Source organism: Streptopelia decaocto (genome assembly GCF_964273445.1).
Source record: "Streptopelia decaocto genome assembly, chromosome: 1".
In the NCBI taxonomy this organism is placed as follows: domain Eukaryota; kingdom Metazoa; phylum Chordata; class Aves; order Columbiformes; family Columbidae; genus Streptopelia; species Streptopelia decaocto.
Window position 1 is genome coordinate 182,687,561 of NC_138663.1, and position 15,008 is coordinate 182,702,568.

The 15,008-nt window shown below is 39.1% G+C and overlaps 1 protein-coding gene across 2 annotated transcripts in view; it reads right to left on the reverse strand.

Annotated features, from left to right (window-relative positions):
- Positions 1-15,008, reverse strand: part of KPNA3 (karyopherin subunit alpha 3) — a 65,819-nt gene that overhangs the window by 34,117 nt on the left and 16,694 nt on the right. The window lies entirely within an intron of this gene.

Genomic DNA, 15,008 nt, shown 5'->3' on the forward strand with positions numbered 1-15,008 from the left:
CTACAAAGTCTTAGTGAAGACCAGCAGTACACAGAAAACACCAGCACTCCCATTCAGCCATCTAAAGAAACACCAAACATGCTAAAGCTCAAACACAGGTAAATAAAATGAGCAAACTTTGCACCATGAATCTACACAGGATGTAGTTTCAGTGCTTAGATCACTACCTTAACTTCACTGTTCTCAACTAGTTTGCATAGCAGTATTCATTTTATTACCTTAAGTTGATTTGAGAGTATGGAAGGTGTAAGGCTTGTTTTCCTGTCCACTGCTTGATTAACCAACTCACTCAAGTAAACACAGACACAATTCTAATTTTTACATCTACAAGCATCAACTACACTACTTTAAATAAAACAAGTCCTCATTGCAGTAAGAGGACACTCACACTACAGTATCTAAAAGAACTACGTTTTTCTTCCCCCTCATTATTTTGCAAAACCATTTGATTCTTGTGAACATCTGAGCCTGCTGTAAACACTCAGTATGACAGGACTGGACTGCTGGGGAATTGGGAGGGCATTGGGTAGGTGGGGAATGGACAAACTGAAGAACCTGAAAAGTCATTGCATGCAACTAGCAAGACCAGTCATTCAAGTTTCTCATTATATTAGAATTTCATATTTGAATTATCTTAAAAACTGGATCAAATTTAAGGGCACTAAACACCCTAAAAATGTTTTTCAACACTTCTTCCCCATGATAACTCCCATTTCAATGGAAAAATGTTGTTAGGCAAAGCTGTCTTAGATTTCTGCTATGAAAGCTCATTTTCTCGGTCATTCCAAACATGCTAGACACCAAAAGTCCTTTATGGAACTTCCCACTACAAACAACCCCCCCAACTCCACTCTAAAAATCTAATATTTTATTCCTACTTACCTTAAATGTTAAGGGGTACCCAAATACATGAGAAATTAGTTAACTGGAGTGTCTATTAGCATTTTCTCCCCAAAATCCAGTACTGTATGTGCCAGATTTGAAATCTCAGTGATTTAATGGATGCAAGACACAATTTACTTAAGTTTGCTCCTGGTTACAATTTATTTTTTCATTTATCTATGGAATAATACTCTAGAGTATTTTCTATTGAGCAAAAAAATCAGACCAAACCTGAAGCTTTTTAGGGGACAAGCATAACATTTGGCAACTACCATTCTTCTGGAAGCAAGGCAGATTTAAGAAAGATTATATGTTGTGTTCAACAGTTCAACAGCTTAGTATTTTTCGTTTACAAAAAGACCAATACAACACAGTCCCAGTCAAGGCATTACTATTCATTTCATCAATTTACTCTAAAACCTCCTTTAACAATGCTTTGACTAAAGACAGTTTCTCAGAGTCATCCATCCATAAAGGCTCTTCTGGGAAGACTCTAAGCTTCTTTCTAAAGGCAAATAATTCACTCAGCTTCTCAGTTAGGGTTTTATCTTTGTTTCATACTTCCATTATTTCAGCCCCACTGATCCTACCCTATTGCAATTCTGTCTCAATATTTTTTTACTAGTTTTTCGCTTTTATCAAACTGTTCTTCAAAATATTTGACTACTCCATAATGGTTTTACATTTAATGTGCAAGAATCTCTCATCTTTTCCTCATTTACAAAGCTACCACTCTTTAGAAAAATTCTTCAAAAAGGTTATCAAATACGTGGATGTTTTGCTGACTAGTGGCATACATTTTCTGAGCTTTAATATGCATCTTAAGGCAATCTCCATACTACCTAGGCTTTATCCTTTCAGCTGTTCTTCTGTATTTCCCTTTAAACTTTTTATATGTAGCTTCTCTTTCAAAGCAGTTCTGGTTCATTTGTTTCTCTTCCTTCCTCCTTTAAAAGACAGAATAGGCAGCAGTCACCATTAAGTCCAGAGCTGCTTCTCTATTCATAGAGCAAGCAGGTTGATAACTGGGGATATCACTCAGCCTCAGCTTTGCAGAAGTGCTGAGTTTTGTGTGGCCCCCATTGAATTAAGGTCTCCCAGTCTTGCAGAGCTTCCTGCCAGCATGACATCTTTAAAAAATCAGCATGTTGGGGTCACCAGGATCATCCAAGAATCAGTAGTACAGTGTTAGGACTACTGGAAGTCTTCCTACAAGGATAGGTACTGAAGTTCTCAAAGAGCCTATGGTACATTCTGGCAGTTAAACTTGGTTGCCAAGGTGGGATCGTGACCAGTGCCCTCAGCTAGATGTATGCTGACATCATTTCTAACTTGATGATACTCGTATTCCACTTCCATGTCCCTGACATGAGATGACCATTGCATACCAATATATTTAAGACCACGGAATCCACTTCCTACATATAAATTGTTGCAATTATAGACTGTACATGCAAAACATGTATGCACTTGACAATGGCCTGATTTCTCAGTTTTACACCTGCTAGTTAACTGGGATTTATTCAGGCTGTTACCCATCATGATCTTCTCTTTACCACAAGAGCTGCTACACTAGTGATGAACTGCTCTACAATAAACTGCTGCAATTCTGCAATTTGGCTCTCTTTGCCTAGAGAGACCACACTCTTAAGATCAAAAACATGCTTCAACTTCATTACATTACACAAAATCAAGGTATACGTATAGCACCATGCTATATATTGGACTCTCCTGCTGGGGTTTTGTAAGCTTTATTTTAAAACCTGCAGACTGATAGGCACAATTTCTAATCTAATCTGTTGGGGAAACGGGGGGTGGGGACAGGCGGGGAGGTTTGGCAAATCCCGAATTTTATTCCCCCAAAGTCAGACTTAAAATGATCCAGGTCATTTTTTGTCCCGATTTGGCATTTCTTAAAAGGTAGCTATTTAAAGCTTGTGTTTCTGATGAAGCATTTTAGAAATACAACAGGTTATCAGGACCTTCCTACAGCCTTTGAAAAAGTAAACATACTATAATCCAACAGTATATAAAGGAAGCAGTCTTAAATACCACTGCAAGCCTCCCTTTAAGGAAGCATTACCACTGTAAGCAGAATACCACACTTTTATATTACCTGCAAGCCCCAGCATGCAGGGAACCGACAGGCTTGCTTACAAGAGATTTATACAGTAGTAGAAAGGTTAAACATTTTCCCCAGCTAACACAGGTCAGCTGAAACAGAGAGAAGAGACAAAATTATTCTGCAACTTAACCCCACAGATTCATTATCAGCTTTCAGGCTGGGAGGACAACCATCTGCCAAAGTCTATATATGCTACATTAGTTGAAGCCTAACAAGATGTTACCGATGGATCTAATAGAGTGTTTGACATGCACAGCATCTGACTACGGTCACTTCTCAGCTTAACATTCTCAAACAAGTATCTTCACATCACACCGAAACAGCACATCTCAAAACTACCTCCCCAAGACAAATCTGAACTGTTTCACTGAATTAAGAAAATCAGACTCCAAATCTCAGAGAGGGAAAACTTGGCATAGACAAAACCCTACAAATCACAGAAAATTATGACAGTTTATTCTTGCAAAATCTGAACTGTGAGGCCACACCTAAACACAAGTGTACTAATGCACCACACACAAGGTGCAGAAAGTAAAAATGAATAACTATCAGTCAGCATGTACTATTGAGAAACAAGAACATACAACACTTACCAAGTTGTGCTACAACATTACATCTCAATTGTTACACATGACTCAAGTCAGACTTAAGTTCATAAAGCTTTTGTAACAAGAGATGTCTTCTCCCCAGTTCCCCATCTGTGAAAAATAATTACTTTCCAGTGTGTTTGACAGGTGGACATAACCACAGTAATTCACCAAGTAACCTAAGTCTTTTTACAAGTCGGAAGTATTGAGCAGTATTTCTAATTTGAAGTTCCTCTGCATGTTGTTATAAATAAAATAAACCAGAAAATAATAATAATAAAAAATAAATCTATCAGATGCTGTTAGATCAGTGTTCTCACTTCTACCTTGAAATTCTGAATACTATTCCAAAGCCAGATACAAAGCATTACATGCCAATATCTCTCCCCAACACCTTCCAGCTGAAAGAAAAAGGATCCTTAGGTTCCCTCAAAGTATCAAAAGTGAAATTAATTTAAGATGCCCATTTAAAAAAAAAAAAAAAAAAAAAAATCACTACACACGTTAGGGCTGTTATGTCAAGGGCTGCAAGGAACCTTCTTTCATGGTGATACAAACCACAAAAATGCTAAGCTGACAAAAAAGACACTTGACCTTGAAAACAAAGCAAGCCTCAAGTGAATGTCCAAAATAAGGTTTCAAAGAATGCCCTGTAAAACTGCCTTTGACACTCTCAGTGAGCAGAAGTGACACAGAATACAGCTTTCCTCATCAGACCAGTGTTTCAGCTGGTATCAGCTGGTATCTCTCTCCCAAGAAGAAGCTGACAAGAAACTCAAAGCTCAATTTCAAGGCATCTGTGGAGAAGAAATGCTTTGGTTTATGACAGAACAAAAAACTGTACATAAAACTCCTGATATCAACAGTAAGCCTTACTGTCAGCACATCAAAGAATTGTTTTGATGTAATTAAACATTTGGGACCCTCTGGTTCAACTATGTCATACTTCACAAGTATTGTTTGTGAAACCCTGTACAAAGGTGCAGGAGATGCTCACTACATGTTAAAGAGCAAGCATCACTGCTGTAACACTACCACTTTATGTCTTAAGACAGCCCATGCACACCTTCCTGGCAAATGAACAAAAAGATTACTTTGAATTTTTGAACAGCATTAAGATTCTAAGGAGAGAATAAAGTCTAGCAAGCTTCTCTGGCTTCTTGACCCTTTGTTTAAAATAAAAACCATTTAACTGCGTAAGACATGTAACTGCCAGAAAGGCAACTCATATAGCTTCTGTAAACTAAAAAAAATATGAAATTAAAAAGAAAAAAAAAAAAATCAAGGCATCCCAAAATCAATCAGCTGTACCTGTCTAACATACACCAGAACAAGATAACATTTTTCAAAACCCTCTGTAGCCAATACATAATGTAGAGAGTTTTTCCTGAGGGGGACACAACAACAACAAAATCAAAGGAAGCTAACAAACCCCAGAGCTATACAAGACTACAAGAACAAAATTCAGGCTAATTCCAAAGGACAAACTCCTATCTGAGACAAAGCAGTCAAAATAATCCTATTTATGAAAGAACAACTTAAAATACTGGTACTACTTTATGCAGGTTAGATCTCATTCACAATGAAATAACTGAACTAGTCTTAGGGTTTCTGTTAATTTGAAATTTCTACTCAATATCTAAAAATCAATCTTAATTGATTATAAGCACTTTAAAGTCCCTTAAGTCTATCACTTTCAGAGACAAGAAATTCTGGATACTCAATAAGATTACTTCATCCCCAGTTACAGTACAAATCAGAAAACCAAAACTATTTATATGTGTGAATGATACAACTAGTGAAAAGCTCAAGTCATTACATTCCCTTTATTATGCTGGGATAAAGATTTTCTAAATGAAATTAAATATGAAGTTTCATGTAGAAGGTGCTTAATAATGTACATTCTCCGCACAGAAAAAAAAAATCAAATGCTGCAATGGTTTTAAACATTTTAACCATTTTTAGCTACACCAACTGTATCAGATGGAAGATTAAAGTATAACCATAATCTAATGACTAAAAAGTCTACCTACCATTGTAACAATGAGATCTGGAGCTCAGTGTGGTGCTCACCCTGACTAGCCACCTCATTAAGTGGGATACCTGAAGTGTCATCTTTTAATTACCACATTTACACCCCTTCCACTGCAACAGGAGAAAGTCCAGATAACACCAGAGATGGAGAGGCAAGAAACAGATGTTTCTATGCCAGCCAGCACACCAATATTACCAGGACAGCTGGCCTGACAGCTGCCCTGCAAGCAGCTCGTTGGCTGCCCCTGCTCTCCTGCAGGCCAACCAGCACGCACCGGTCTCCAGCCAGTTCACAAAGTGGGAAAGCCAGGCTCATCTTGACAAAACAAACACCACACAACAAGGTCAGTTTTGGCTATTCTGTGGATACACAAGACACGTTTCCAGGAACTTTGGTAAGATGTGCATTTAGTTGCTTTTTAAAGCTCAGCTCCTGTGCTGGTTTTGCCTGGGACAGAGCTGATTTTTTTCCTAGTAGCTAGTACAGTGCAGTGTTTTGAATTTATACTGGAAACAGTGTCAATAATACGGGGATGTTTTAATGATTGGCCGAGCCATGCTGACACAAAGTCAAGGCATTTTTTGCTGCCCACACCACTCTACCAGCAAGTTGTCTTGGGGTGCACAAGAAGTTGGGAAGGGACATAGCTAGGACAGCTGACCCAACTGACCAAAGGAACATTCCATACCATATGATGCCATGTTCAGTATATAAAGTTGAGGTAAGAAGAAGGAAGGGGGGGGCATTTGGAGTGATGGTGTTTGTCTTCCTAAGTAACTGTTATGCATGATGGAGCCCAGCCTTCCTGGAGATGGCTGAAGACTTGCCTGCCCATGGGAAGTGGTGAATGAATTCCTTGTTTGCTTTTCTTGTGTGCACAGCTTTTGCTTTACCTTTTAAACTGTCTTTATCTCAACCCCAAGTTTTCTTGCGTTTACTCTTCTGATTCTCTCCCCCATCCCATGGTGGGGGATGGCAGGGGGACAAGCAAGTGGCTGTGTGGTGCTTAGTTGCCCGCTGGTGTTAAACAACAACAAGCTATTAAGCGGAAAAGAGAACAAATTCACTGACTGATTCTAACTTTTCTGCATCTACAAACTTCTTTAAAAAATACCTGGTCATTTAAATTCTTTATTTCTGCTCTTGCCTCTCAACATTACAGGAACCGGACTCACAAAAACAAAAGATATGTGCTTACAGGAAAGAGCTGCCCTGAATACGTAGCTGGGGTAGGAAAGTAGCTTGATTAAACATATACAGCACCCAAAGAGCTTAGCATTTGCAAGTCAATTCCAGACTCCTTCCACCTGCCTAAATGAAAGAAAAAATTTGGCCCAGTTCCAACAGCTGGATTGGATTTAACTGATACCTTCCCTCTTGCATATGAGCATGCTCTAGAGCAGGGGTGTCACACTCATTTTCACCGGAGGCCACCTCGTGGCTGCCTTCAAAGGGCCAAATGTAAAGCCGAATGTAATTTTAGGACATTCGGCCCTTTGAAGGCAACAGCGAGGCTGAAGTGGCTCCCGGTGAAAATGTGACACCCCTGCTCTAGAGTATAGTTTAAATACAATGTAGGTGTGGGTGCAATATAGTGAAAGGAAAAGGTGTTTGCATTGATGAAGTAAAACACTGTTCTTCCCTAGAAATTGCCTTACTAGCTTTTTTTCCTTATTCCTTCTCTGACACCTTTTAATGAGCATGGAATACTGCAATGCACATGAAAATGCAGAAGTCTCAGGAGCTGGGCTGGTTTTGGGCAGAAAAAAAACCCCCTCAGGTGGTTTTTTGTATACAATAGTTGAGATGATTAAGGTTGTCAGCTGCCTATTTTCAGTTAATAGTAGAAATTAAATATTCCATATTTGCACAGGAACACAATTTGTTAATACATATAAAGTTGAGGCTCAGAACAATGACACTGTTCTACTTGTTCTGGCACAGCTGGCTTCAGCCAAAAATAAAGAGACAAATGGACACTGATAGAAGATGACACTGATGTTCTACCTGTTCAGACTTTCAAAGTGGATATAGCTTAGTCTAAGAATTGCAAGCAAATCACAATACATGAAGGAAAAATTCTGGGATTACTAAATCAAAATTCTGGGGCAGCATCATGATGGTCTTAATGCAACTACTTAATCACAACTGAAAGAATTAAAATCAACAATGCTGTGCATGCTGATCCCCTCTATTTCTTTTGAATGTGCAAAAAGATTTGACATCAATGCCAAACTAAACCAAATGTTTAGCCAAAATTAACCCTTCCTGCTAGGTTTATTCCTTCCGTCACAAGCATCATGGATTATTACTCAACCTTTTTTTGCCTCTACTGTATGTTCTAGACAGACCTTCCCCACACCTAAGTTTGAGATTTACCTAAGTACCAAGTACTCCCATAAGGCTCCAAATTGTCTAAGAAAAACAGTGATTTTTTTTTTCAGTCATATAAACTACGAAGTTAGAACCACTTCACCTCTGGCTTTGTTATCATAGCTCCATATTAAATTATGCTGACACAGTTAGAAATGCAGGCAGGGGGCATGGATTCCACAGTACAAGCAACAGATCACAGAATCATAGATCCACCAAAGCAGCCAAATACACTTAGAATGTGCCTGTACCCTGATCTGAGACTCCAAGAGTCTTATTTCATTTGATTACTGGTTGACCTGAACGGTATTTGCTCCTCTTTTTTGGAAACATTCTATAATTTTGCAGAAAGTAATAGGACTCAGTTCAGATTCTCGGTGTGCTGCAGAACCTTAATATTATAAAGTTTCCTTCTAGCTTATAATTTTTAATGCAGCAATGGTACATTAGGAGCAGAGTGCAGTATTTATGCTACCGTATTTTATGCCGTAATCTGTCTGGGACTTGTGTTCCTCAGGGTTAGGAAAGGCCACTGAAGGAAAACTAGTTCTTTTGCAGCTCAAGCTGCCATGCTTTTGCTTTTTTTTTTTTAATCCCCAGTTTGGGGCCCCTAAAATGAATACCAGCTGCTTTTTGCTAGCCAGTCTGTGGCAAGATAATTCAAGTATCTATGTGAACCTGGCTAGTCTCAGCAAACTGGATGCGTGAGATATCCACTGTGATTCCTTTACTTGGTGATGGGTAATGACTCACCGAAGTCGGACATGCGTGTAAATATGGAAAGCCACAAGCCTCCAATTATTGTTGCTGATGGTGCTGACTCACCTGAAAGCCCTATGGAAGCAAACAAAGCTGCCCATCCACATTATCTACTTCTATTGCCCCAAAATATATTGGCAGAAAAGCAATTGCTAAGTTTATTTCATACCAGTTCTTTTGTAAGCATATTCTTCTAGGTCCCAATATCCTCTATGCATTTGTTTAACCTGCATACTGAGCTACTACCAGTTAAGAAGTGAGATGTGAGCACACGTTTTAATTTCCGTATACCAATTACCCAGTTTACAAGTACAGGCATATCAAACAATCCTCAGGAGACTGTACCTGAAGCAATTTAGTTGGCTGCATTCAACAAAAATTGCACCAATACTGAAGGATACAAAGCAGTCCAGGATATAATCAACGTGTTATCTGCTGTTTTAATATAGAATAAAAGAAGAGTTGGAATCTCTATTCAACATCAAAACTCAGCTGGGGGAAGGATGACACAATCTAGTAGATTTCCAGTTACCGCTTTTGTGTGAGTCAAGGACATTATACCTAGTCAAAAGCTGTACAGCATTTCCATTCAGATGCAGATCTTAATACCATTAATCACACCTTTACTGACATCAGACCAAAGACCACAATGCAGCTATATGGCCTCCACCTGAAGCCAAACTGAAGTCTCCAGGTAATCCCACAACACACCAAGCTAACTCATCACTGCACAACAGTTGGTCTGCACAGACCAGCAGGCAGGCAGCAAGGATCATCAACTAATTCAAAATATTTGGTTTGTCCTGTGGTCCTAGCAGGGCAAGGAACCTGTCCATGTAGTCTTCCAAAGAGCTGTGGCAATGCAGCCACTGCTATCTCCACTTTGACAAGCGCCCACCATGAAGAACTTCACTGTGGAGTTTGGTTGGTCATTTATGCAACAGTCCAAAAGAAACTACTGGTCTGAAGGATAATTCTATCAAGTTATTTGTTTGTTTTTTGGTTGGTTGGTTGTGCTTTTGTTTTGTTTTTTTTCCCCTGTACTTTTTGAAAACAGAAGAGCATACTTAATTTTACAATGATGCCAGCTCTGCCTATCTGGGCAGTGTGATGTGCCCAATAAGCACCAAGAACAGTGGATAACCTAGACAGTCAAACAATTCCTATTCACACTTTTTTTAAAACTTAGAAGATTAAGGCTTGACACAGTCTAAATAGGTACAAGTATTTGAAACTTGTTACAGTTTTGTCACAGGAATCTGCTTTTGCCAGTACACAAATTTCTATTAAGTTATGTGAACACTAAAAAGATATTTGTTATTTTCCCATATTGCACAGTGTAGCAGATGCTTTAGAATCTCCTGGAAACAGAAGTTTATCCTGCCCTTGAGAGAAAACAAGCAAAGCACCTATATGACTCCTAGGTCTCTCCAAGACATGACACCACCTCTGTCTTCTAGAATTTCTAAGCAAGCATCCCTCCCATTCCCTTAGCGAGGGAGGAAAGTACACCAACCTGTCTACTCAAGTAGAACAGCTGATTGCCATTGCAAAAGAGCAGGAGTCCCTTTCCTCTTTTATAGTCTAGAATACCCCAATTCAGAGGTATAGGTACAGATTGTTCTAACAGATGTTGGCAGAAACCAAATGCACCACAGACTTTTAATGCCATACTTCAGAGCAAAAATACTGTCTTTGCTCGTGTGCAGGACACAAAAACAGAAAATAGCAGAGCAAAATTAAAATGATTATTCATGGTAACTAGCTGAAAACATCAGACGAAAATTTCGATTTTTAGATCAGCATAAAGATTTAAATAAATTCTTTTAAATGTAAAAACTTTTATAAAAATAGTAGATAAACACTTTCAAGAATCTAATTACAAAATCAAGTGTTTGGTCAAAAAGGTCTCACAGACTTCTGGGGCAAATGCCACAGAAGACCAGACACTCTTAAGCTTGCCAAATATTTATACTAGTTTCCCCTAGGAAGAAAAAAAAAAAAAAAAAAAAAATAAAACCTTCTAGACTAAATACTAGCCAGATACCTTCTTGTGCAATCTATGTTTGAACAGACACTCCCTTTCCAGATACGTGAACAGTCTTCAACTGTAATATCAAAGTACCTGACAACTATTCTATGATTCTATGATGTATTTATAAGCACCTCCCTGTGAAGAGAGAAAAAAGTCCTATTATTCCATCTATAAAATAGGAAACAATAATTGCAATTTGCATATATTCATAGGGTGCCATGAAAAAAACAACAAATCAAGTCCCTACAGAGCTAGTCTATATTCAATCACAGCAAGGTATTTTTTTTATAATATTACATGGCTCAAATGAAATAAGATTTTTTAATCTATTTTTTGAAAGATAAAAATCAAAAGGCAAAAAAAGATTAAACATGTTCTAGCTGCCTAATTAAATCTATGAAGAGATGATTCTGCTCAAGATGCAAGATGAAACAACAAACCCAGCTGACAACCCAGGAAGAAGATGGAGCATTAGGAATTAGAACATACACTCCAGTAACATTCCACAGTCTCTTATGAACCCTGTCAGCAACCCTTCTGATTTAATAATTTTAGTATCCTGAAAGCTAGGTGCTTCTACCTCGCTTTTTAACATGATATAAGCCCCGATTCCATGTTTCTGCTGTTTGAACATTTTGGGTATCATACTTTTCTCCTTGAGGATACCTTCAGTTTCTAAAAATTCCAATTTATACATCCTTCCATAGAAAGGGTATCAGCTCGCCTTAAGAAGTCACTCAGACCACCAGAAGCAGTCTGGTTTTGATGAACAAGAACCAGTACAAAACTCCTTCAAACCTCACAGCTATAGAGCCCATCAAAACACAGGTTCCACAGAGATACAGTGGGCCATATCCCTACTGGCAATGGGCATGAGGAGAGGGTACTGCCAGATTCTGAACTGGTGACTCCTGATGCTCGAAAGCGCCATCATCTTGGTTGTCTATGTCAGAGCTCCTTAAACATCTCTTCTTGTCTGGAAGGTTGCTCTTCACTGTTGTTTGTTCAGTGTTATGAACACTACCCATTACCAGCCTACGTTCTCCTTGCATGCCTGACAAACAGTGGTTAACAGGATCCTGCTGACTCCTAGCAGGGCTCTCTCATTTCAAGATTCTCTCTTGATGTGGAAAGCCTTCTATATCTGGATGCAAGTCAGGTTTTTGGTGCAGAGAAATCACTACCACTGACTTTGCATCTAACAGTTGTGTGCAGGGAAAGAAGCAAGAAACCCTGATGCCAAAAAGCTTCATGCAAAGCCAATATCTGCTGCTTAGGGTGACCTTAGCTTACCTGGGTGAGAGCTACAATGTCTCTCTGCATAATTCCATCAACTTTCTGACTTGCACTGTAGTTGACTAGGAAAACACAAGGGCCAGGGCATCCTGAGAACTGCAAACCTGAAATCTCACACTGCACCTGGCCAGGAATCCCTTACTGCATCTCTGAAAACCTGGCCAGAACTCGCCCGGGCACCCTGTCTGACCACCTTCTCCTCCTGCAAACATGCTTTAACTACGTTCCACACCAGCAGGTTTGCAATGATGCTCAAGCACTCACTAAAATACAGGGTGTTTCAAAAAGACAGACCTGATTTTTTACTTACACCATTTTGAAATTGGGTCCCCCTTTTTGAAACACCCTGAACATCTCTATCAGGGCTAACAAATGAGGAAGCCATTTCTCCAAGTTGATTTTGCAAATCACCTATTCCATCACTACCTCCAAAGTCCATCTTACTGAATCTGAAAATAACCAAAGTTAAAAACACAAAAGAAGAGATCCTCAGCTGGTCAGACATGACAGAATATAGGGAACAGAGTAATTCAGTAATAGGTCTTTGAATGGGGAAGATATTAATTTTGTCTCCTGTTCTGCTGCTATTTTTACAGTATACGTTCCTATTTTGTACTTGCTGTATTTATTAAACATACACACAAAATAAAGCTTAAAACTCACTGTAACATTTGTTTGACCTGAGAAAGGAGATGAGTGTCAGCTGACCCAGAAGAAACAATGTGGAGCTTCCCCCATAGATTTAATGGTGTCAACCTGACTGCGAAGAGATAATAATCCAACAGTTAAATAGCACAAGACAAGGTGTACCTCCTCCCCTTCACACTGACCTCTATGAGCCAGCGCTGGTCTTCCCCAGACATGAAGGGCTGGCTGAGGAAGCTAAGGGAGCAGAAAATTAAGGAAATATTAAAAGCTTTGTAACTACTTAACTCCAAGGCACTGCCAGCTCTGACGCAGGACTAACTTCTTGGAAGAAACTAGCTCTTTTGACTACCCATGTCAAATTTTGTGAAATGGAAAGCGAAGCCCACAGATTCTGCTGTTAGAGAATTAATCGGGAATACAAATTCAGTATCAGAGTTCCACAATGCTGGGTATTTTGGAAGGAACTGATAGATCCTATTCCTGGAAAACACAGAGGTTTAGATTTCTTTTTCATTTCATGTCAGTTCATTTGGAAATTTGTCTTAACTACTTGATGACATGCCCCATCAGCTTCAATCAGTTTGTTGCTCCTTCTGGCCTAACCTTATAAATTAGATGCCTAATTTCACTTCCAACCCCACAATAAATACAGATTTGATCACTCACTTGTAGCTAGTACATCCTCCTAATCGCTGCCTTGTCAGATAACACAGTTTTAGAGGACAAAATGTGCTGCTTGGATTTGTGCTGGAATTGCGAAATATTATGAAAACCTAAAAGGATTTATGTGAAAATAGCTAAAGAGCTGTCAAAACTAGTATGCCAGTTATGCTGCTACCAACTTTGACCAGACTTTGACAGTTTACAAGTTAGAAATCAATCCCTTAATAGAAGCAGCTTTAGAGATATCAGTGCAACTGCTATGGCGTTACAAATACACAAGAATGAAGAAAAACAGATTCTGTAATTACAGGAAGATTAGCTAGGGCTTGGTATATCACAACAACAAATAGCAATAATTGGGCCTCAATACAGCAAGCAGCGATCCCAATCAGCTTATGAAGATTATGTTCATCATGAGATGCCATCTCCAAATTGTTTTCTGAAATAAACTATGGCTTCCTAAGGTATCTGTGTCTTTAAACATTTTAAAATGCAACACATTCAATTGATTTTTGACCTCACCAGGAAAATACAAGACAGCATATTTAAGTGGAGCTAAATTTTGTTTGCTTTCTGCCAAGAGCGCAAAACATTTAACGGCATTGTACTACCTACTTGCAGATTAACTAAAGTTTGGAGAATCCTGTAGCAATAGCAACCGAGGAGGCTTCACACATCTACCTCTTACTTCTCACCCATGTTATTTTTTCCAAGGTACAAACACACACCTGTATTCTCCCAAAAGTATATTGGCCTGAGAGTGCAATAAGAAGCTGCAGGAGTCAGAGCTTAGAAACTCTGTGTGAAAGTACTGGATCTTATATTAAATCCAATTCTCAACAGGAAGCTACCTGACAGCTGTGTTTTCACTTAAACTATTGAGATTCACTGAGTCCATGAGGTTATTAAGACAGCAGGTCTACAGTATCTCAAACCAACCTAAATCAGCTGTCCCAGCCCTATTCCCTCCCATCTCTTCCTTTTGCCAGTATCAGTTCCTGTACCAACAAAGTGAAAGGCAGAAAGCTGATCAATTTGTAAAAATTTGCTCCTGAAAGAAACTGAGTTGTTGTAGAGTATCTGGGAGTAAAAGGCTTTCTGGGACTGCTACAAGCCTTATTTGCTTCATGTAGTGTTTGAGGGGAGTACAGCAAAAACACCAGTCAGTATCAGGCAATGAGCCGGTAGCATCACATCTGCTCATTCTTAACATTGCCCAGCTATGGTACCTCCACTACAATAAGCCTTTGACCAGAACATGGCTTTAAGACAAACTATACCTTTCTCAGATGCCCATAAACTACAGATTTGGCCTCCCCAGAATGACACTCTTCTGCTAGCAAAAAAAATCATGGCAGCATGACAGAAAAACGTGAATAAATTCAAGCATCCTCAAGAACTAGATCCACACTGTTAGCAAAGCAGCAATGGTAAATACACTGAAGCTGTCAGAGCTGATGATTGAGATCTGGGCTATGCGCAGTTTCTTCTTCTGCCTCATCTGGGGTCAGAATAAAGATACAGAATGAAAATGAATCCTTCAAAGTCCCTGGACCCAAAGGTGATACAGAGCAAAAGGTGATCCAGTTGCCCCCAAAAAACTCT